The 21,479-nt window shown below is 37.8% G+C and overlaps 1 protein-coding gene across 1 annotated transcript in view; it reads right to left on the minus strand.

Annotated features, from left to right (window-relative positions):
* CUNH1orf146 (chromosome unknown C1orf146 homolog) overlaps positions 1–7,240 on the minus strand; it is a 58,505-nt gene extending 51,265 nt beyond the window's left edge. Inside the window, exon 1 of the mRNA XM_053892548.1 lies at positions 7,034–7,240. The gene's annotated coding sequence lies outside the window, so the exon portion shown is untranslated. The remainder of the gene's footprint in view (positions 1–7,033) is intronic.
* Between the last annotated feature and the right edge of the window lie 14,239 nt (positions 7,241–21,479).

Genomic DNA, 21,479 nt, shown 5'->3' on the forward strand with positions numbered 1-21,479 from the left:
AGAGAATATTATGAGTAATTATATGCCAATAAAATGGGCAATCTGGAAAAAATGGACAAATTCCTAGAAACATATACACTACCAAAACTAAACAGGAAAAAATAGAAAATGTGAACAGACCTAAAACCAGTAAGGAATTCGAATTGGTAATCAAAAATCTCCCAAAAAACAAGAGTCCAGGGCCATATGGCTTTCCAGAGGAATTCTACCAAACATTTAAGGAAGAGTTAACACCTATTCTCTTGAAGCTGTTCCAAAAAATAGAAATGGAAGGAAAACTTCCAAACTCTTTCTATGAAACCAGCATTACCCTGATTCCAAAACCAGACAGAGACCGCACTAAAAAGGAGAACTATAGACCAATTTCCCTGATGAATACGGAGGCAAAAATCCTCAACAAGATAGTAGCCAACTGGATCCAACAATACATTAAAAAAATTATTCACCACGACCAAGTGGGATTTATACCTGGGATGCAGGGCTGGTTCAATATTCGCAAAACAATTACCGCGATTCATCACATCAATAAAAGAAAGGACAAGAACCATATGATCCTCTCAACAGATGCAGAGAAAGCATTTGACAAAATACAGCATCCTTTCTTGATAAAAAACATCAAGAATAGGAAAGAAGGAGCACACCTCGAGATCATAAAAGCCATATATGAACGACCCAATGCTAATATCATCCTCAATGGAGAAAAACAGAACTTTCCCCCTAAAGTCAGGAACAAGACAGGGATGTCCACTCTCACCACTGTTATTCAACATAGTATTGGAAGTCTTAGCCTCTGCAATCAGACAACACAAAGAAATAAAAGGCATCCGAACTGGCCAGGAGGAGTTCATACTTTCACTCTTCGCAGATGACATGATAGTCTATACGGAAAACCCAAAATATTCCACCAAAAAAACTGCTAGAATTGGTTCATGAATTCAGCAAAGTGGCAGGATATAAAATCAATGCACAGAAATCAGTTGCATTCTTATACACCAACAATGAAGCGAAAGAAAGAGAAATCAAGGAATCAATCCCATTTACAGTTGCACCAAAAACCATAAAATACCTAGGAATAAATGTAACCAAAGAGGTGAAAAACCTATACACTGAAAACTATAGAAAGCTTATGAAAGACATTGAAGAAGACACAAAAAAATGGAAAAAGATTCCATGCTCCTGGATAGGAAGAACAAATATTGTTAAAATGTCGATACTACCCAAAGCAATCTACATATTCAATGCAATCCCTATCAAAATAACACCAGCATTCTTTACAGAGCTAGAACAAATAATCCTAAAATTTGTGTGGAACCAGAAAAGACCCATAATAGCCAAAGCAATCTTGACAAAGAAAACCAAAGCAGGAGGCACCACAATCCCAGACTTCAAGCTATACTGCAAAGCTGTAATCATCAAGACAGTATGGTACTAGCACAAGAACAGACACTCAGATCAATGGAACAGAATAGAGAATGCAGATATGGACCCACAAACGTATGGCCAACTAATCTTTGACAAAGCAGGAAAGAATATCTAATGGAATAAAGACAGTCTCTTCAGCAAGTGGTGATGGGAAAAATGACATGCAGAACAATGAACCTGGACCACTTTCTTACACCATACACAAAAATAAACTCAAAATGGATAAAAGACAAGACAGGAAGCCATCAAAATCCTGGAGAAAGCAGGCAAAAACCTCTTTCACCTGGAGGCAAGGGAAACAAAAACCTCTGGAGGCAAGGGAAACAAAAGCAAACATGAACTACTGGGACCTCATCAAAATAAAAATCTTCTGCACAGCGAAAGAAACAATCAGCAAAACTAAAAGGCAACCGACAGAATGGGAGAAGATATTTGCAAATGGCATATCAGATAAAGGGGTAGTATCCAAAATCTATGAAGAAATTATCAAACACAACACCCAAAAAACAAAGAATCCAGTAAAGAAATAGGCAAAAGACATGAATAGACACTTCTCCAAAGAAGACATCCAGATGGCCAACAGGCACATGAAAAAATGCTCAACATCACTCATCATCAGGGAAATACAAATCAAAACCACAATGAGATACCACTTTACACCTGCCAGAATGGCTAACATTAACAACTCAGGCAACAACAGATGCTGGCGAGCATGTGGAGAAATAGGTTCTCTCTTGCATTGCTGGTGGGAATGCAAACTGGTGCAGCTGCTCTGGAAAACAGTGTGGAGGTTCCTCAAAAAATTAAAAATAGAACTACCCTACAACCCAGCAATTGCAGTACTAGGAATTTACCCAAGGGACACGGAGTGCTGGTGCACAGGGGCACTCGTACCCCAATGTTTACAGCAGCACTTTCAACAATAGCCAAATTATGGAAAGAGCCTAAATGTCCATCAACTGATGAGTGGATAAAGAAATTGTGGTTTATATACACAAAGGAATACTACGTGGCAATGAGAAAGAATGAAATATGGCCTTTTGTAGCAACGTGGATGGAATTGCAGAGTGTTATGCTAAGTGAAATAAGTCATATAGAGAAAGACAGATACCATATATTTCCACTCTTATGTGGATCCTGAGAAACTTAAAAGAAGACCATGGGGGAGGGGAAGGAGAAAAAAAAAAAGCTAGAGAGGGAGAGAGCCAAACCATAAGAGACTCTTAAAAACTGAGAATAAACTGAGGGTTGATGAGTGGGAGAAAGGGGAGAGTGGGTGATGGGCACTGTGGAGGGCACCTGTTGGGAGGAGCACTGGGTGTTGTATGGAAACCAGTTTGACAATAAATTTCATATTAAAAAAAATTAAAAAGAGTTAACAATATTTGTTCTTCCAATCCATGAGCATGGAATGTCTTTCCATTTCTTTGTGTTGTCTTCAATTTCTTTCATCAGTGTTTTATAGTTTTCAGAGTATACATCTTTCATTTCCTCGGTTAGGTTTATTTCTAGGTATCTTATTATTTTAGTGAAATTGTAAATGGGATTGTTTTCTTAATTTCTTTTTCTACTACTTCATTATTGGTGTATAGAAATGCAAGATTTCTGTATACGGATTTTGTATCCTGTGATTTTACTGAATTTGGTTATCAATTCTAGCAGGTTTTGACGGAATCTTTCATAAAGATTTTATAAAGAGTATCATGTCTTCTGCAAATGTGAAAGTTTTATTTCTTCCTTACCAACTTACATGTCTTTTCTTTTTCTTGTCTGCTTGCTGTGGCTAGAACGTCCAGTACCATGTTGTATATAAGTGGTGAGAGTAGACATTTTTTCTTCTTGTTCCTGGCCTTAGGAGAAAAGCTCTCAGTTTTTCCCCATTGAGAATGATGTTAGCTATAAGTTTTTCATATATGGCCTTTATTATGTTGAGTTATGTTCCCTCTAAACCTACTTTGCTGAGGGTTTTTATCATGAATGCTGTACTTTATCAACAATTAGAGATTGCTGGGGTAGTCTTCAATGGGCCCCCAGTGTCCCTGAAGGTTTTTTTCTGAAATGCCAACAACAGAAGGCCCTGACTCTATCCAGGTCATTTTTCATTTGCAATGAGCAACACTGAGAAATGCAGTAAGCAAGCTTGTCACCGCTTATTAATAAGTGTTCTCTTTGTTAATGTAACCAATTGCATGTGTCCATCTAGGTCCACTTCTGTTTTTCCAACACATCTACCCACTTTGGGATTTGGGAGCCAAGGAAAACCATGAGGAACCTAAATCTTTGGCTACTACTTTTGCCATGATTTTTAAAGCCTGTTCCTCGTCCAGGCATCATGTATGTATATTCTGCCAGCATCAATTAAACAATACCAGGTCAACTTGTTAGCTTACAAGTAGGATAAAATTTCAGACTTTTCAGAGTTCTTGATAGGCATTACCTACTAAAGTGGGAAGATACACACCTAGCAATTGCATTTGTAAGTTTATCCTGAAAAGAAATGCATGCAACATGTATTAAAAGATTTGTACAAGAATGTTCATAACAGCATTTTAAAAGTTCATTCCTCATACTTTTGCTTAAATTTCTTTTTTAATCTTTCAAGGCTAGAATGATCCATGTGGTAATGGATTAGTGTTGGCAACATTCTTATGAAATCACTATTAGCTTAATAGAGATACAACTGAACATATATAAAAAGACCTACAGATAGGTGGACATAGATAGACTAGTACATACACGTGTATATATCTCTTTGCTTTGTTATCTGAGAGGGGCCTAAAATAAATGATACCTTCTCAGAAACAATCACACCTAGCAGCCAGATTTTTTTTTTTTAATGTTTATTTATTTTTAAGGGAGACAGCTAGAACTTGAGCAGGGGTGGGGCAGAGTGAGGGAGACATAGAATCCAAAGCAGGCTCCAGGCTCCCAGCTGTGAGCACAGAGCCTGATGTAGGGCTCAAACTCATGAACTGTGAGATCATGACCTAAGTCAAAGTCGGGTGCCTAACTGACTGAGTCACCCAGGTGCCTCAGACTTTGGTTTCTAATACTTTTCTCTAATAAAAAGAACTGGAGATCCCTGGGAGAAATGGTGAAAAGAAGTGGGACAAGAAATATACAAACTGAGCCTAGGGTATTTTGTAGTGCCAGAAAGGAAGGAAGTGATTAAAAACAAAAACAAAGTGGGTCACCTGGGTGGTTCAGTCAGTTGAGTGTCTGACTTTTGATTTTGGCTCAGGTCATTATCCCACGGTCACAGGATTGAGCCCTACATTGGGCTCCATAATGAGTACGGAGCCTGCTTAAGATTCTTTCCCTCTCACTCTCTCTCTCTTCCTTTGTCCCCCTCCCTATCTCATGTGCATGCGCACTTTTTCTCTCTCTCAGAAATAAATTTAAAAAAACAAAGAAAAAACTAACACTGAGAGAAGTATGTCAAAAAGAGGAGAGGAATCACCTGAAAAAGATTCCTATGGCTAAAGCTGGAACAATCTGGGTAGCAAAATAAGTAAAATTATAATAAAATAATATTAAATTATATTAATAAAAGTCATAACATTTATCATATTTCAAACTATAAAACAAAAAGTCACACATCCATACTGATAAAAATGAATTAAAAAATTAATAAATGGGGGAGAGGCGACAAATCTCCTGACAATGTCTTCAAGACACATTGGAGAAACATGACAGGTAGAAGACATTGGAAAAACATGACAGGTACTACCTCAGCCAGGTGGTCAAAGTCTACACCAATAGTTATAAAATCACACTGATAGTATGTACCAATGATACAATGTAACCTTCTTCTCAATAATCTATAATCTTAGTCCTAAAGTGAGAAACACACCAAATTCCAATAATTGAGCAACCTACAAAACACCTGACCAGCACTCCTCAAAGTCAACAAGGTTATCAAAAACAAAGAAAGTCTGAGAAACTGTCACCTCCAAGAGGAACCTAAGAAAACATTAAAATTAAATGTGATTTGGTATAGTGACAGGAATCCTAGAACAGAAAAAAAAGGACATTAAGTTAAAACTACAGAAATCAGAATAAACTTTAGTTAATAATAATGTAATAATATTGGTTCATTAATTGTGACAAATGTACCATACTAATATAAAACGTTAGTAATAGGGGAAACTAAAACAGTATGTGGGAATACTGTGGCTTTAGCCTCAATTTCTCTGTAAATCTAAAACTATTGTAAAAAAATGAAGTCTATTAAAACAAACAAACAAACAAACAAACAAAAAACCTACTTCTCTTTCAAAGCCCATTAGAAATGCTGTCTCCTGCAAGAAACTATCCCTGGGCCCATCAAACTTAAATGAGACCTCTCCTTCCTCAGAATCCACCTTAGAATATCTCGGTTGAGCACCTATCACATTTTGTCCAACAAAATTATTTATAAACATATTATCTACTTTTTCATGTTACTTAATATAAAATTAGTTCAAAGCAAAATTTAGAAACCAACTAATCCAGATGAAAGTCACTTTCAGTTTACGGTGAGTTAGTTATCTCCTAAGGCAGTTTCATTCTACTTTTGAATGACTCTAATAATTAGAAAGGTCTTCCTGCTGGGTTGAAGCCAAATGTTCTATAATTTCCTCATTTATTGTACGAATAGTACTTTATCTCCAGCACCTGGCAGAAGTAGACACTCAAAAAATACTTGTTTTTGGATGAGTAAATGGTTAGCTGGTTAAAGGAAGGACTGCAACTTCTATTACCCCTCCCATACAATTCACTGTGTAGCTAATGATCATCCTCCTGATAATACACACATAATATATAGCCATTTAATTCTTCACACCGTTATTGTAGGTTTTATAAACAATTTAAGTAAAGCTATGAGAGGTTTGTTAATTTTGTGCACTTCTAATAAGTGAGAAAGGAACTGGGGTCCGCAGATCCCCACGAGGGTACAATTAACGAATAGAAATGAGGCAGACAACTAGGGCTGCGGCAGTAAGGCTCCTTCAGTATCTCTGGGGAAACGCCCCTGGACGAGCAGCCACGCAGGGGCTCATCCACTCCAGAGCTCCGCAACTCCGGGCAAATCCCTTCACCTCCACTTGGCCTGCTTCCTCGTCTGAAAATAAAAAGCTCACACGCTCTTAAGGCACTACCCGTTCCAAGTCCCTAGGATTCTGGGCTATTAGGATTTCGTTTGTTTTCCCCAAGTTTTCAAATTCAAATCAACTTAACACTGCACAAAAATCTCCTGTAAATCTCGTTCCCGCTCAGTCTCGTTAACTGACAAGTGAGAGGTTGGACCACAACTATCTTCACGGCGGCTTCCATTCTTAAGAGTCTTCCTACCAGGATACAAACAATACCTGAAGTAAATATAAATCCGCAGACTTGACTACAAGGGTTCCGAAAAGGAAGGTTCTATAACCCTATAGGAAAAAACCTCAGGAAACCCCGTTCCATATGACTCTCAAAAAGAAAGGATGGTGGGGAGGATTCTCTCTCACGTCTCCAAATCTCTGAGGTAAAGATTGGACCTGGCAAGTCTGAGGAAAAAAAACACCCTGGCAGGAGAATGAAAAAAAACGTGAAGAGCGTGGTCCGCAGTGGCTATAAACACACCTACCCGACCAGCAAGTCCGTGGTGCCACGTCACCTCCCCAACTTCCAGAACGTTCCAAAAGTAGCGGAAGTATGGCCGCAGAGCAGAGAAGCACAGACGTCTTCGTGGCCGCCCCAGCCGCAGGACTTACTCGCTGCGCTTCTGCGCAGCCGCAGACCTTGCTAACTTTGGCCCCGCCTTTTCTGATCATTAAATGGCAAGATTTGAAGGAGCCAGGAAGTGGTTGGGAGAAAGTAAGTTTGTTTGTTTGTTTGTTTGTTTTTCAGTTGTTTTTTGCGTTTGACTTACTTGCCTGGAGTTAATTTTTCACAATTTTTTAAATTTAGGCTCAATTCTTTTATTATTGACAACATAAGGTCACAGTGACCTCAGGTATATCCAAATTATGAAAAAATACTCACTTTTTCATTAGTAGCTGTAACTGTAACATATAGAAGCCTGTGTGTTTGCTCTTTTGGAATCCATTGTTTTCAACCTAACTGAAACTCAGCAAATTATTATGCGCTGGTGTTCACAATTGTAAAAATTGAAAAAGAAAAAGCCACCACTTGTCTAGAGCTTAAAGGTTAGGATGCAAAACTATTTATGTCTTCCTTAGTAAAATATGTATTGCTGGGAAGAAAAATAGTGCTCCAGAAAAAATCCTTTGGAGCACACTTATAATACGGATTCATTATTCCCTACAGTAACTATTTTGTAAATTTTGACTTGTATATCTGATATTATTAAAATTAGGGGCACTCTTTTGCTGCCCCTGTTGGACAGTTTGTTAAAGCCAGGACAGGGCAGGTCAGATTAATCAAGACCTGACTCCAGCCACACCTGTGGATTTGGGCACTCAAGGAATTGACTCAGCTGCTGGTGGGGGCAGGAAGGTTAGGTTGCCAGAGGACCCTTCTTGGAAGGCCCTCATGTTTCTAGCTGGCTGATTGTAAAGGAGTAGGAGAGACATCCAAGAGTAAACTGCCGAGGCTCCCAACAAGTAAGAGTGCAGGATAGCCTTCCCTTTCTACCTGTAATACCACAAGGAGATTTAGCTGGAATGAGAGCAGAGACTCTAGTTCTGGTAGTGAAACTGGCAAGTGCAAAGAAGGGTCCATTCTGGGAGGATACTGAAGTTCTGGGCAACTGACCAGAACAGAGAGGGAAAAGCAAACTAATCTTACTGAAAACCTGCATTGTACCAAGTACTATACCAGATACTTTGCATACATGATTCTATTAATCTTCTCCATAAATGCTATAAAGTATACGTTATTCTCATTTTAAAGATGAGGGAGCTAGGGCTCAGAGTGATTTAGTTGGCCAAAGTGATATAGCTAGTAAAAAAAGAGCTGAAATTCAAACCTAAATCTATCAGATGTCTGGGCCACATCCCTACTACTACAGTTCCTTCTCTGCACAAAGATCCAGTTATAAGATCTGGAAAACGTCATTTAGGTTACATAAGTATAAAAATGAGTTAGCAAAAAGCCACAGACTGTGGAGATAGCGTTGATAGTTCATCCTTCCTTCCTTTAATTTATCCTTCATCTTTTCAATCAACAAATATTTGATTGTGAAGAAAAATAGCCTAGTGTCTGGAGTCAAACAGCCTGGCTTCCTATCATGCCTCCACCATTAACTTAGCTATGTGAACACAGATAAGTGACAGCTTCTTGGTTTTCTTATTTTTTTTCTTTTTTTAAATTTTCCTTACCAATCTCTTTTTTAAATGTCTTTTAACATGTATTCATTTTTGAGAGAAAGAGACAGTGTGAGTGGGGGAGGGACAGAGAGAGAAGGGGAGGGGCAGAGAAAGAGGGAGACACAGGATCTGAAGCAGCCTTCAGGCTCCAAGCTGTCAGCACAGAGCCCTATGTGGGGCTCGAACTCATGGACTGAGAGATCATGACCTGAGCCGAAGTTGGATGCTTAACCAAGTGAACCACCCAGGCACCCCTCTCGGTTTTCTTATCTTAAACTAAGAATAATAATTGTGCTAGTTCATAGATCAATATATGTAAGCCTTCTAAAGCAGTGCCTAAAACAAGCACTCAATATGTTTAACATGCTATCGTTACTCAAATGTTCCTTTAATGTCATCTGGCAGCTGTACAGTATCTGCCCAGTCCATTCCTTCTCCCACTCTCCTGCATAACTGTTTCATACCTTCTCCTTTCCTTAATTCTCTAGCACCTTTTCCTCATCCCTACTTTCAGCTGAAGGTCTTCCTTACTATTTAAATGAGAAAAATCAAAGCATCCAAAAGTGAACTTTCCACTGAGGCTCATGAGCACATCTACCCATCAATCATCATCTCTACCCACAGATTTTGTTTTCCTCCCAGTCTTGGTAGATTAACTGTGCATGCTCTTAAATAAGGTCAACACTGCAGATGGACACTAGATCTTATCTCTTCTTGTTTACTCAAGAACATAGTTCCAACAATTTTCTCCTGTCTCTCTTACAACATCAGTTTTCTAGTCTGTACTGGATCATTCCCATTAGGAAATAAATATGTCATTATTTCTCCCATCTTAAAATCTTTTGTTCCCTCTTTGCATTCTAGCTAACCATCCATTCTTCTACTCTCTTTTATAGTAAAACTCAAAAGGATTGTCTATAATTTCTGTTTCTGATACCTCTTCTCTAATTCTTTCTTACATTTACTATAAGGAGTCTGCCTTTTTCATTTCCACCATGCCAAAGAAATTGCTCTTGTCATGGTCATTGTTAAATCCAGCAATTTTCAATACCAATTTTACTTAACCATTTGTCACAGTTGACCCCTTTCTCCTCTTGGAAATACTTCTTACCCCATACCATGGTTTTCCTATACCTCACTGGCCACTTTTTTTTTCTTCAATACCCAACCTTGCAGGAGAACCCCCAATACAGTCCTTAGACCTCTTTTCTTCTCTGGCTATATTCACTCCCTTGGTGATCTCATCAATTCATGGCTTTAGATATAATCCATATGCTGACAAATCCCAAATTTGTATCTTCAGCTTTAGCCTTTCCCCTGGACTCCAGCTGGTATAAGGAGCTTCCTATTTAATATTTCCACTAAAAGACATCTTAAATTTCACACTTCTAAAGCTGAACTAATTTCCCTCTGCAAACCTATACCACCCCTAGTCTTCCCCATCGCAGGTAATAACTCACACTTTCATGTTGTTAAATATAAATACCTTTCTTGTTTCTTATATGCCTCACCTCATCCATTAGGATATCTTGTGGCCTGAACCTTCAAAATATATCCATATCCTCACCACCTCCCTAGTCTGAACCACCATCACCAATCACCTGGATTATTGCTATCACCTCCTAACAGATCTTCCTATTTATGCCTTGCCCCTTACAGTCCTTTTTCAACATAGCAGCCGGGGTAATCTTATTAAAATAGAAGTCAGAATTAAAGCTTAAGTCCTTCTGATGACTGACAATGGCCTAAGTCAGCCAGTTACCCTATTACCTATCTAAACCCCTTCTACTACTATTTTTCTAACTTACTTTTTCTGTCCCAGATACATTCTGTTTCAGACCTTCCTGTCCTCATATCTAGGCATGGTTCTGCTTCAGGGCTTTTGAACCAGATATATTCATAGTTCACTCTCTGTTTCCCCTCCTTCAAATCTTACTTAGCTCAACTGTCGTCTTCCCAATAAAGCCCACCTTGACTTCCTCATTTAAAATTAGAATCACTCCTGATCTCTCTTAACCTGCTGGGTTTGTTTGTTTGTTTTTCATGTCATTTGCTACCTTCTAACATATTACATATTATGTTTTTTTGTTTGTTTGTTTATAGCCTTTCTTCTCTCACTAGAATGTAAATCCACAAGAGCATGGACTTTTGTCTGTTTTCTGATAAATCCCTAGCACCTAGAACAATGTCTGGTACCTAATGAGCACTAATAAATCTAGTTAAATGTTGAAGTATCATTCACCCTGACATATAAAGCACCTTCTAGTTTGTGTCTCAGTGGTAACATATCAGACTTCATTGAATGTTAGTAGCCATAATATGAACAGTACCAAAGGGTCTTCTATTTTTATTAAGATTCTTAGCCTTATTACTGTTAGGCTTGAACTAATTTATTTCAAGCTTTGGTCTTCTGGTTCAGGCTAATTTGTCTGAGAGGTGTTTACTTGAAATAAATGTTCAGCAGCTAACCCTGCTAACAAGTTTTCATTTGGGAGTCTTATGTATTACTGTGATTCATTTATTAACAGAATAAATAAGCCTGTTTGAGTTGTGCTTTTAAAGGTCATCTACACAATTCAGGTCCAGATATATTGAAACTGACTACACAGATATATTTGGCAGTTCTATAACAGCTCAACTCTATGATTCACTACTCCCTAGAATTCCTACACAGAAATATGTTCAATTTACATTCATGTTTAGTTTCAGAACATCCCTAATTCAGCAGCTGTGAGAAAGTTATAATGAAAAATTAATTCTGTAAATTATTTATTCCTGAATGGAAAATGTAAGCTTGAACTTGAAAGCATAGAATCAATAAAAATATATATATTTCATAAACCTTGCAATGCCATATTTCCACATTAGTTGTAGAATGACAAGCTGTTATGAGACAGTGCAAAGAATAGCTTAATGTTTTTTGTGAGATGTCTCAGTTTCATAAGCAGCAGCAAACCTTCTAATCTACTTAGTGGCTTGAATGCTTTGATAGATCTATGATAGTCAATGTACTTCAATATTTTTCCCTTTTAGTCAGTTGCAAATATTGAACAAGCATTTTCTTTTGAGGCTCTACTGGATGTTCTTTTTGTTATCTGCTTCATTCCTGACATTCTGACCTTGATGTTCTAAACTGTCAAAAGGAAACACACATATACACAAAGACTAGGGGAACGTAGAGGAAATCTGATGAAAGAAAAGTGGCTGTTTTCAAATCTAGCCTTTCCCCAATTGTCGTTGATACAGGAACTGATACAGTACTATATTCTCAAAACTCACCATGTATATAAATTCCTATTTTTAAATGACTGGATGTGAACAGTTTATTGCCTGAAGCCTGCTTCGGATTCTGTGTCTCCCTCTCTCTGTTCTTCCCCTGCTTGCACTCTGTCTCTCTCTCAAAAATAAATAAACATTACAAAAACATTTTTAAATAAAAGTAGCTGGTTGTTTGGCTTTAAAAGCTTTTTAAAAATAGGTTTGGGCATGTATGTATATGGTTTAGATAAAGCAAAATATATTCAGTTCTTTATTCAGACATTAAGAAAGAATTTTTGCACTCCTACCACACTGGTTCTATTCATCCTCTGATTTAAATCTCTCCTGAGCTCTCAACTGTCAGTGATAATCCCTTGTGTTGTAGCTACTGTTGGTTTAATGTGATTATTGAGTGTAGCTGTAATTTAATGGTTAATTCCTCAAAGTTTAGACACTTCGACAGATTCTTGTTTTTAGGCAAGGGAAATTGCCTTCAGTTCTCAGTCGTAATATAAAAGCAACCTAGAGGAAAATTCAACACAGCAGCAAAAACTACGTCTGAGAACATAAAAATTCCTGAATTTAAGGCATTTTGAACTGGATAAAGAAATTCCTACCCTTCAAAGCATAATCAAGTTTTATCATATAAAAAGGGATTTAAAAAATACATAATATCTATCTCTGTCCCTGCATCAGATCAAGTGTATGTGCCAATTATAAATTTTGTGGTTACTACTTTTACCAGGTATGCACTGCTTTTTGAGGCAGCCAGAGCTCTTTTTTTTTAATTGAGGTATAGTTGACAATGCAATATTATATTAATTTCAGGTTTACAACATAGTGATTCGACAATTATATACATTATGAAATGCTCACCACAATAAGTATAATTATCATCTGTCACCATACAAAGCTATTATGATATTACTGACTATATTTCCTATTGCTGTACTTCCCATCCCTGTGACTTACTTATTTTATAACTAGGAGCCTGTACGTCTTACTCTTCTTCACCTATTTCACCCATCCCCACAACCCTCTCTCCTCTGGTAACCACCACTTTGAGTTTGTTCCCTGTATTTATGAGTTTCTGAGTCTGGCTTTTTGTTTGTTCATTTGTTTTTTAGATTCCACATATAAGTGAAATCTTATGCTATTTATCTATTTCTGTCTGACTTATTTCACCTAGCATAATATATTCTAGGTCCATCCATGTTATTGTGAATGGCAAGATTTCACTCTTTTTATGGCTGAGTAATATTCATATATATATATATATATATATATATATATATATATATATATGGTGGACATTTGTCTCTCTTGATGGACAATTAGGGTGCTTCCATATCTTGGCTATTATAAATAATACTGCAATAAACTTAGGGGTGCATGTATCTTTTTGAATTAGTGTTTTCATTTTCTTCTGGTAAATACCCACCATTAGAATTACTGAATCATGTGATTGTTATTTTAATCTTTTTGAGGAACCCCCCATACTTTTTCCCATTGTGTCTGTACCAATTTACATTCCCACCAACAGGGGATAAGGGTTTCCTTTTCTCCACATCCTTGCCAACATTTTCTATTTCTTGTCTTTTTGATACTAGCCATTCTGACTGGTGTGAGGGAATAACTCATTGTGGTTTTGATTTTCATTTCCCTGATGGCAAGTTCTACTGAACAGCATTTCATGTGTCTGTTAGCCGCCTGTACATCTTTTGTGGAAAAATGACTATTCGGCTCTTCTGCTCATTTTTTAATTAGGGTTTTTTTGGTTGGTTTGTTTTTTTTTTTTGTTTTTTGTTTTTGGTGTTAAAGTTGTATAGGTTCTTTATATATTTTGGATGTTTTTTTAACATTTATTTATTTTTGAGAGACAGAGCACGAGTGGGAAAGGGGCAGAGAGAGGCGGGACACAGAATCCAAAGCAGGCTCCAGGCTCTGAGCTGTCAGCACAGAGCCCGACGTGGGGCTCTAACTCAACAGACTGCAAGATCATGACCTGAGCTGAAGTCAGACGCTTAACCGACTGAGCCACCCAGGTGACCCAATGTATATTTTGGATATTAACCCCTTGTCAGATATATCATTTGCGAATACCTTCTCCCATTCAGTAGGTTCCCTTTTTGTTTTGTTGGTAGTTTCTTTCACTGCACCAAATTTTTTTAGTTTAATGTAATCCCAATTGTTTATTTTTGCTTTTATTCCCCTTGCCTTAGGAAATAGCCAGAGTTATATTAATTACCTCTTTATTTCTTCTTCCCTTTACCTCTACTATCTCTCTCTTGTACTACATCCATAGAGAGCTAGAAGGAAACAGTTGAGCAGGAAGGAGGGAGCAGGCTGCATGTTGGGAAGTGTATTGTCCCAATATATAGCATTGTAGGGAGGAGCAGAGAGACGACCCAAGAGCAGTGCAAACTGAGAATTTTGTAGTTTTTTATGTACTCTGTCATTTCAAAATCTTCTAACAGAAAATTAGACAATAGTATAAGAACAGCCAGTACAGGGAAAGTTCAATAGGTCAATGATTAGTAGACATAGAAATTGAAATAAGATCTGACACATATACAAGTGGAAAGGGAACAGGACCAAAAGAAACATACAATTCTATCTGTTGATAAACACTTAAGTCTGAGGAGTCTTACAGAAAAGTGAGTAAAAGAAGAGAAAAAATCAACATGGAACCTATGAAAAAATATTTCAGAACAAGGGAAAGGAAATGGCACCATAAAGACTGAAAGGAAAAGCATAAAAATGATCTACTGCATTATCCAAAAGAAAGCTTCCAGAGACTATTTGCATCCTTAATAGAGTACAAAAAGCCATGTGTGTTCTAAAAACATGCATCCATAAAGTGTGAGAAGAAAGATATAAACAGGATTAAATGGGAACTCAAGAAAATGTTATGAATAAAATAAAGGACAGGGAATTATACAAAAATAACGCAACCACAGAATTAAAATCCCCACTGGCAATGAAGAAAGACTTGACTCTGCAAGAATATTGAATAAATAATGAGGGTTACTTGAGACACTCCTGGTGAACAGATAAAGATAAGAGGTAGGTGGAACAGATAAAAGTAGGGAAACAGAAAAGACAATTGGTATTCATGAAGAAGAGACTAAAACAAGTGGAAGAAAATCAAATATATGATGGGAAGGACACTTTCCTGATGAGAATAAAAAGCCCATAGATGCAGACAGAAAGAAATAGCCATGTTTTTGGCAAAAATAAATGACAAAGACCTACATCTAGACAAGCCTGAGAATGTTTTTAAATTACAAGGCTCCAGAAAAAAAATCTACAAAGATCTGTGAAGGAAATAAAAGATGTTTCCTAGAAAGCACAAGAAAACCATGTTCACTTCAGACTTCCGTGCTGCAATACTAAATTATAGGAGATAATTATTACAAGCTATTTTCAACTAACTGAGAGGTAAGGACAGGCAATGAGCACTCAAATGGGTTAAATGAAGACATACATATAAAGACTTATTAATATAGTCACAAAAGCTAAACACAGATGTAATGCATTAATTTATGCACATCTTCAGATCCTTTTGACCCTTTGTTTCCCTGGTTTCAGTATTCGCTCAGCTTCCCAGCCCAAGCAGCCCATTCAAAGGCTCTTGCCATTCCTACAATAATAACTCCTGATTCCTCCAACTGGATTTTGTCTTCTGACACCACCAGCTGGATCAGCTTTCCCAGGTAGGAAGGCTATTTTTGGCATGGGCTCCATCATATATGCTACAGTGGAAGCTGTATTGGCCCAATGAGATCCATGGAGGGAGGCCTTGGCTTCTCCAGTAGCTGCCAATAGGTGCCCAGGTCACAGTCTGTAAGTACGGAGGAATTAACTCCTATGGTGCAATGAAGAGAAAATAGGGAAGAGCAAGCACATAAATTTTCACCCTTCTTCCCCCTTATTGTTCTAAGATTCAGAAGCACCATTAGCCTCTCCAAAGGTGTCCTGTGTGACCAAGCAAGCAACTATTTCTCATGAAGCTGAGCATAGCTTGCCTCCTTGTATTTGCTTCCCTCCTTCCCTTTTTACTTTACTTTCTTCCTCACTGTTGCTTCCCTAGGATTGAACCCTCTGATAAAACATGAGTTCCACAAGCTTTGCCTTAGGTTCTATTTTCTGGAGAACTGGGCTAAAACAAAAGTCAAAATTACTCTTAAAAGGGAAGACATATCATGTAAAAATTCTGAATGATAATCTGGATCCAAACACTCAAAACATCTAAACAGTATCAGAGAGAGGAGTAAACAAAGGACATAAGGTAAGAGGAAAGTGGTGGAGAGAGAGGTGTGCTAATTTCTCATTTCCAATAGGGGAAACTCAAAAGATGTCATTACACATTGGATTCTTGTGGACTGGAGAAATATAAGGTAAAAAATGTTTTAGGGAAAATAGTGTTAACTGCATGGGGGAGTTAGAATACTAATTTTCTAAACATTAGAGAAAAGCAAATGAAATCTGATTTGTAGAAAAAAAGACACAAAAGAAGGACGGTGAAAACATAAAAATCTAAAACAAAATGAGAAAATTAACAAATTTAATCTTATAAATGATGTTGAAGATATTTAAAGAAAAAAAAAGATATTTAAAGAAAAATAAAAAGTATACACCATGAAATAAAAAAGAGAATGGTAGAGGTCATAAAACAATTTTGGAAGCTGGAAGCAAAAGAAGGAGTGACAATTAACCTAATAAATCCAAGATTAACCTAATAAATCAAAGAAAGGTAAAGCCTAACTCAGCAGTGGGGGGAGTCAGAAAGCAACTCAGAACTCCCAGAGGCTTAGAAATTTGTTTCAGAGTTTCTGGTGTATCAGAGGTGTGACTTAGAGGCAGAATTATTGAAAGCCTGTTTTTTTTTTTTTTTTTTAAACGTTTATTTACTTTTGAGACAGAGAGAGACAGAGCATGAACAGGGGAGGGTCAGAGAGAGAGAGGGAGACACAGAATCCGAAACAGGCTCCAGGCTCTGAGCTGTCAGCACAGAGCCCGACGCGGGGCTGGAACTCACGAGTTGTGAGATAATGACCTAAGCCGAAGTCGGACGCTTAACCGACTGAGCCACCCAGGCGCCCCTTGAAAGCCTGTTTAAGAAGCATTCAGAATCCAAGATGCCCTACTCATAGCCAGGTGACTCCTCCTCCCTGACTTCAGCAAATCAGAGGTTATTTCTCTGGAGAGGGTAGTCTGATAGTCTTTGACGGGGGGACTACAGGTGCAACTGAAAGCGGATTTTGCTAAAAACGGGAGGATAAGAGAATACATACACACAGAAAGTGATACCCTCTTCCATAATGTACCATAATTGCTCTTAGAATGTTGGTATCAAGGTCATTTCTTCCAGGCAGGAGATAGGAAGATTTTTATTATATGAGGAATCTAAATAGATTAGATGAAAAGACCTCAAGATGCTGACAGTGGTGTTTCACAAAAAATGGGCCCAATCAGATTATTCTGCCAAGAAGACTACCATCAACAAGCCCAACTCACTTGCATATAATTTCCAAAAAATATTTGAGTCCCTAAAATATGAGAAAAAAGCCAAAGAATGCCTCTAATTTCAGTCTCTAAAAATAGACACAAAAACAAATAGAAAAAAGCAAATTGGGAGAAACTCACTGTGCAGAGTATGAAACTGTAAAAAAAATAATTTATACCCTCAGATGAGGAAAATACTGCATCCAAGGAACAAGAAGAAAATACTATTAAGAAAAATTTCAATGTACAAAATAAAAAATAAAATAGCAATAATGAAAATTCAAAGCTGAATGGAAGCACTGGGAGACAAAGTTAAGGAAATTCCTCAAGAACTAAAGGACAAAGAGATTAATTTGAGGGAAAAGGTATTAGTGTTCCCATATCTAATAACAGGAGTTTCAAAAAGACAGAACAGAGAAAATAGAGGAGGACAAAATCATTGAATCAATAATCTAAGAAAATTTTCTACCATGGAAGGACATGAGTTTCCAAACTGAAAGGGCCTCCCACATGTGTAGGACAATGGATGAAAATATACCCATGTCAGGTACATGGTCATACTATTTTATAATATCAAGGACAAAGAGAAAGTCCTAAAATTCTTCAGACTACTTACAAAAATAAAAACAAACAAACAAAAAAACAAGAATCAGAATAGCATCAGACTTAACAACAACACTGGAAATAACATATTCAAAAATTGGAAATAAAATTATTCCCATTCAAGAATGTTATATTCAGTTAAGCTATCTTCTAAGTGCATGGGTAGAATAAAGGTGTTTTCTGGCTTTCAAATTCTTAAAAATTGTGCCTCTCATGGATCCCTTTGGAGGAAGTACTCCACCAAAACTAGAATATAAAACAAAGAGGAAGATGTGGGACATAGTTAATGGGGAGTTTAATGAGGAAAGAAGTGAAGGAATCCTCATGTTGAACATGAAGGGAGATCCAGGGGGACAGCTTTACAGAACTCCTAGAGAATAAACTATCCAGACTGGAGGAGGATAAGTTGAAATGAATGAGTCCTTTTTTAGTTAGTTCTGTGCTTTTAAACTCATTTGACTTGGTGTGCAAAAACTTTTAATAATATTAAAGACTCATCTATGTTTTACCTATTTATCTTTTTTTTAATTTAAATCCAGTGTAGTTAATATATACTGTTATATTGCTTTCAGGTGTACAATATAGTGATTCAACAATTCTATACATTACTCAGTGCTCATCATGATAAGTGTACTCTAAATACCCTTCACCTATTTCACTCATTCTCCCCCTACCCACCTCTCCTCTGGTAGACATCAATTTGTTCTCTTTAGTTAAGGGCCTGCTTTTTGGTTGGCTTGTCTCTTTTTTTTTGTACATTTATTTTGTTTCTTAAATTCCACATTTGAGTGAAATCATATGGTGTTTTTCTCTGACTGATTTATTTCATTTAGCATTATACCCTTTACTAGATCCATCCATGTTGCTGCAAATGGCAAGATTTCTTTTTTTATGGCTGAGTAATATTCCACTGTGTGTGTGTATAGTCACACACACACACACACACACACACATACACACACCATATCTTTTTCCATTCATCTATTGATCAATACTTGGACTGCTTCCATAACTTGGCTCTTGTAAATAATGCTGTAACAAACATAGGGGTCCATATATCTTTTCAAATTAGTGTTTTTGTTTTCTCTGGGTAAATACCCAGTAGTGAAATCACTGGATCATGTGATATTTCTATTTTTAAGTTTTTGAGGAACTTCTGTAATGTTTTCCATAGTGGCTGCACCAGTATGCATTCCCACCTACAGTGCATGAGGATTCCTTTTTCCCCACATCCTTGCCAACACGTGTTGCTGATGTTTTTTATTTTATTTTATCCATTCTGACAGGTATGGCATGATAGCTCATTGTGGTTTTGATTTGCATTTCCTTGATGATGAGTACTGTTGAGCATCTTTTCATGTGTCTGTTGGTTATCTGTATGTCTTTGTAGAAATGTCTGTTCATGTCTTCTGCCTACTTTGAATTGTTTTGGTTTTTTTTGGCATTGAGTTTTGTAAGTCTTTATATATTTTGTACACATATCAGACATGTCATTTTCAAATATCTTCTCCTATTAAATAGGTTGTCTTAGTTTTGTTGATTATTTCCTTTGCTGTGCAGAAGGTTTTTATTTTGATGTAGTTCCAATAGTTTATTTTTGCCTTTGTTTTCCTTGTATGTAACTGTTTTCATTTCTCTTGCTGCTTTTAAAATTCTCTCTTTATAACCACTTTTAACCATTTTCATTACTACGTGTTGGTGTGGGCCTTCTCGGTTGATTTTGTTCAGGGTTCTTTGTGCCTCCTGGATCTGGATTTCTGGTTCCTCCCTCACATTTGGGAAGTTTTCAGCCATTATTTCTTCAAATAAATTTTCCACCCCTTTTTCTCTTTTCTTCTTCTGGGATCCCTATAATGAGAATGTTAGTATGCTTGATGGTGTTACTGAGTTCCCTAAGTCTCATTTCATTTATTATTATTATTATTATTATTATTATTATTATTATTTTCCCTTCTCTCCTTTTCAGCCTGATTGCTTTCATTACTCTGTCCTCCAGTTTACTGATCTGTTCTTGTGCTTCCTCTAGTCTATTTATTCCATCTAGTTTATTGTTTATTTCCTTTATTGAGTACTTCATCTCTGATTGGTTTGTTTTATGTTTTCTCTCTTTGTTAATGGTCTCACTGAAGTCTCCATCAGATATATTACTCATCTCTGTTTCATTTAGGTCTCTTGCTGTGATTTTGTCCTGTTCTTTCATTTGAGACATGTTCCTCTGTCTTCTCATTTTGTCTAATTCTCTGTGTCTGCTTATATGTGTTAGGAAAGCCAACTATGTCTCCTGTTCTTGAAGATACTGGGTTTATGAAGAAGAGGTCCTGTAGTGCTCTGCAGTGCAGTATCTCCTGTTCACCAGAATCTGCTGCTTCAGAGGTGTCTTCTATGTGTGTTGCACGTGCCCTGCTGTTATTGCCATGCTGCTTGTGCCTTCAGTCCAGTCATCTGCCTTGGTTCTCTGTGCCTGTTGTGGGCAGGGTTTGGTTCCTGTGTTGTCATTGGGCCAGTCTGGGGCCATCTTGGGCTTGAGTTGAGTCAGACTAGGTATTTGCCTAGATGCAGTAGCATGGAACTTCAGGGTGATTTCCCTGTGTTGTCCCCTGTGAAGCTTTTTTAGGTGGGCAGGGCCTGCAGTCAGACCTGAGGTCTACCCCCAGTACACTGCTGGGGCTGCAGTTGGACTGGTATATGTAGTTATCTTCCCCTCTCTCTGGGACAGGAGTCACTTTGGAGTGGTACTGGCCCCTGTTGGGACTGCTTATACACTGCCAGACCCGTGACACCACTTTGGATGGTCTCTTGCCAAGGACATATTGAAGGGGGCAGGTCTGTAGGAGCACATGAACGCAGGGTGCACTGTGCCAGCAAGGTCCACAAGGGACCTGCATCTGCTTGGGACTACTTCTCTGAGGCTGGCCAGGTTGGAGGGAGTAGACCTGCAGAAGTGCAAAGGGGTGCTGTTAGCAAGCTAGGTGGAGAGTGATGGCTCCGTGCTGGTTCCTGAAGGTGTTTTTGTATTTAGGCTGTGGGGCAGGGGAGGGAAATGGCACCTACTAGTTCTTTTGTTCTTGGGGAAAGTTCCCAAAGATCCCTGCCCCTCCACCACATGCTCAGTGATTAGTAAATGAATCTTCCTGTATACCTCAAGTGTTTTGTTTTGTTTTTTAAATTATATTTATTTTGAGAGAGAGATGCAGGAGGGGCAGGGAGGGAGGGAGAGAGAGAGAGAGAGAGAGAGAGAGAGAGAATCACAAGCAGGCTCTGCACTGTCAGCACAGAGCCCAGTGCACGGCTCAAACCCACGAACTGTGAGATCATGACCTGAGCTGAAACCACAAGTTGGACACTTAAGTGACTGACACCCAGGAGCCCCTACATCAGGTTTTAACTACTGCT

The sequence above is a fragment of the Panthera pardus genome, unplaced genomic scaffold (assembly GCF_024362965.1).
Source record: "Panthera pardus isolate Hobbes unplaced genomic scaffold, ASM2436296v1 HiC_scaffold_11, whole genome shotgun sequence".
NCBI classification, from domain to species: Eukaryota; Metazoa; Chordata; class Mammalia; order Carnivora; family Felidae; genus Panthera; species Panthera pardus.